The 3,648-nt window shown below is 63.6% G+C and overlaps 1 non-coding gene across 1 annotated transcript; it reads left to right on the top strand.

Moving 5' to 3' along the window:
- The first annotated feature begins 1,003 nt into the window (after positions 1 to 1,003).
- LOC131872386 (5S ribosomal RNA) lies at positions 1,004 to 1,122 on the top strand. The gene has a single exon (XR_009370540.1). It is a non-coding gene; the product is annotated as a 5S ribosomal RNA (ribosomal RNA).
- The last annotated feature ends 2,526 nt before the right edge of the window (positions 1,123 to 3,648 follow it).

Raw genomic sequence — 3,648 nt, 5'->3', positions numbered from 1 at the left:
GTGCCAAGGAACCAAGGTGGGTGTCTGGGTGGGTGCCGAGGTGGGAGCCAGGGTGGGTCCCAAGGTGAGTGCAAAGGTGGGTGCCAGGGTCAAGGTGAGTGCCAATGTGGGTTCCAAGGTGCCAGGGTCAGGGTGAGTGCCAATGTGGGTTCAAAGGTGCTAAGTTGGGTGCGAGGTTGGGTGCGAGGGTGGGTGGGTGCCAAGGTGTGCTAGGTGGAAGCCCGGGTGGGTCGGCATCCCATGGGTGTCGAGTTGGGTGCCTGATGGGTGCTTCTTGTCAAGTTTTAGTCGTCGGGACTCATTTCGAGCCTTAGAGGTCGTTTCTTGTCCGGTTGCCCTGTCTTCGACCTGGGAACCCAATTTTGGTCCTCGGGTCCCATTTTTTTTTGTCTCGCATCCCACTTTTGGCCTGTGGCCTTTTCGGGGTCGATTCTCGTTTTGGGCATCAGAGCATGTTTCTTCTCCTAAAACCCAATATTTGTTTATTAAGTCTCGGAACACATTTTTGTTCTCGTGGACCCATCATGGGTCTTGGAACGCATTTGTGGTCCTTGGGTCCCATTTTGCATCCCGAAACTTGTGTTTTGGTGCTTGATCCCTATTTTGGGTGCCCACCTTGCACCAAGTGCGCACCCGGGGCAAACCGAGCGCCTTGGTGCACCGGGGCAAGATCGAGCGTGCACCCGAGGCGCCCCGAACATGCACCAAGGTGCACTCGGCCCACATGTGAGCGCAGGTCGTTGCGCCCGAGGTGGTGTGTGGGCACCGCGTTGCAGACGGGACACTGCACGCACACGACGCCCCCTCCAGGTGCACGCACGTAGGCCGGGCCGGGTGCACACCCGACGCCCTAGCAAGGTGCGCGCACCCGGGCAGGGCTCACACTTGGCGAACGGGGCGCACTTCGCGAGGGAGGGTGTGCACCTCGACGGGGGTGGGTGGCCGGGGTGGATTCGCACGTGGGTCGCGGTTTGCTAAGTACACACTGCGACAAGCTCATAACGGGTGCGATCATACCAGCGTTAGTGCACCGGATCCCATCAGAACTCCGCAGTTAAGCGCGCTTGGGCCGGAGTAGTACTGGGATGGGTGACCTCCCGGGAAGTCCCGGTGTTGCACCCTTTTTTAGTTTTTCGCCGGGCGTCGCAATGCTATTTGAATAAACCTTTTGCCCGTTTGCGTTCTCGTCGGGGCCGGGCCGGGCCGGGGTGCGCTGCCCGCACTACCGCGCGCGCGGGGGCGACACCGAGCGCGCACCCGAGGCGCCCCGAGCACACAGGCCACGGTGCAACCCGGGCGTTGTGCGCGCACCCCGGTGCGCCCGAGGTGCTGCGCGCGCACCCAGGTGAAATCGGTGTGCACCTCGGCCAGTGCGCGCTCGGTCGAGTCGCGCACGTTGGCCAAGGTGCACGGTGATGTTTCTTACTCTAAGGTTCCGCACCAGACGCCCGGGACAGGTGAGCGAAGCTGGGCGGGGCCGGGTGCGCGGCCGGGGCAGGTGCACGCAGCTGGAGAGAGCTTTGGAGCACACTTCGGAGCGCACCAATGATGCGCTCCATTCAAAAGTTTCCTGAAAAGGCAAAAAAAGTTGAGATTATAGAATTTCCCACTTGAGAGATTGTAAAAAAAAAAAATTTAAAATGAAGGAAACGCGGGTGCCAAGGTGTGCGCAGCCCAGCCCACCCTGGCGAAGGTGCACGCAAGGTGCGCACCCGAGGCAAACCGGACAATTAACCCAACTTTCGACTTCGCGCGCACCTTGGAGCGCACTTCGGAGCGCTCCTTGGTGCGCACCAATCTTGGGCACCTCGGAGTGCACCATGGCGCCCACCAAGGTGCGCACCCGGGGCAAACCGAGCTCCGACTTCGTGCGCACCTTGGAGCGCACGAAAGGTGCGCACCATGGCGCCCACCAAGGTGCGCAGCCCAGCCAAGGCGTGCGCATCAAGGTGCGCACCCTGGCGAAGGTGCGCACCCGGGGCAAACCGAGCTCCGACTTCGTGCGCACCTTGGAGCGCACAAAAGGTGCGCAACCCAGCCAAGGTGTGCGCACCCCGGTCAAACCGAGCTCCGAATCGTGCGCACCAGAGGTGCACGCCATCGTGCGCACCTTGGAGCACACTTCGGAGCCCTCCTTGGTGCGCGCCGATGTTGCGCACCTCGGAGCGCACCCGGGGAAAACAATGCAATTAACCCGACTTTCGACTTCGTGGGCACCTCGGAGCGCTCTCGGGTTCGCACCTCGGAGCACACCGAGGTGCGCACCTTTGATGCGCTGCCTTCACCAATTTCCAGAAAAGGCAAGAAAACATTGAGAAGGTGTGCGCACCGAGGTGCCCACCCTGGCGAAGGTGCACGCGAGGTGCGCACCCGGGGCAAACCGGGCTCCGACTTCGTGCACGCCGCACCTTGGAGCACACTTCGGAGCGCTCCTTGGTGCGCACCAGGGCGCGCAACCCAGCCGAGGTGCCCACCCCGGCGAAGGTGCACGCGAGGTGCGCACCCGGGGCAAACCGGGCTCCGACTTCGTGCACGCCATGGTGCCCACCGCGGCGAAGGTGCACGCGAGGTGCGCACCCGGGGCAAACCGGGCTCCGACTTCGTGCACGCCGCACCTTGGAGCACACTTCGGAGCGCTCCTTGGTGCGCACCATGGTGCCCACCAGGGCGCGCAACCCCGCCGAAGGTGCACGCGAGGTGCGCACCCGGGGCAAACCGGGCTCCGACTTCGTGCACGCCGCACCTTGGAGCACACTTCGGAGCGCTCCTTGGTGCGCACCATGGTGCCCACCAGGGCGCGCAACCCCGCCGAAGGTGCACGCGAGGTGCGCACCCGGGGCAAACCGGGCTCCGACTTCATGCACGCCATGGTGCGCACCGCGGCGAAGGTGCGCACCCGGGGCAAACCGGGCTCCGACTTCGTGCACGCCGCACCTTGGAGCACACTTCGGAGCGCTCCTTGGTGCGCACCAGGGCGCGCAACCCAGCCGAGGTGCCCACCCCGGCGAAGGTGCACGCGAGGTGCGTACCCGGGGCAAACCGGGCTCCGACTTCGTGCACGCCGCACCTTGGAGCACACTTCGGAGCGCTCCTTGGTGCGCACCATGGTGCCCACCAGGCCGCGCAACCCAGCCAAGGTGTGCGCACCAAGGTGCACGCGAGGTGCGCACCCGGGGCAAACCGGGGTCCGACTTCGTGCACGCCGCACCTTGGAGCACACATCGGGGCGCTCCCGGGTTCGCACCGGCGTTGCGCACCGTGGTGGGCACCTCGGAGCACACCAAGGTGGGCAGCGAGGTGCGCACCTTTGATGCGATGCCTTCACTAATTTCCATAAAAGGCAAAAAAAAAACGAGATTTTAAAATTTCCGTTTTGAAAGATAGTGAGAAAAAGGGAATGCTGGTGCCATCTTGAGCCCGCCCTGGTGCGCAGCCCAGCCAAGGTGTGCGCACCAAGGTGCCCACCCTGGCGAAGGTGCGCGCCCGGGCAATTAACCCAACTTCCAACTTCGCGCGCGCCAGGGTGGGAGCGCACCCAACAACCGGGCCTGGGAAGAGCCAATGCGAGAAACCCCACCAAACGCTCTGACAAAAAAAGAGGGGGCGCTCCAGTAACCCCGCTTCGGAGCGCACCCTGGGCAAACCCAG

This window comes from Cryptomeria japonica, unplaced genomic scaffold (genome assembly GCF_030272615.1).
Source record: "Cryptomeria japonica unplaced genomic scaffold, Sugi_1.0 HiC_scaffold_586, whole genome shotgun sequence".
NCBI lineage: Eukaryota > Viridiplantae > Streptophyta > Pinopsida > Cupressales > Cupressaceae > Cryptomeria > Cryptomeria japonica.
This window is presented reverse-complemented; position numbering and strand designations above follow the sequence as displayed.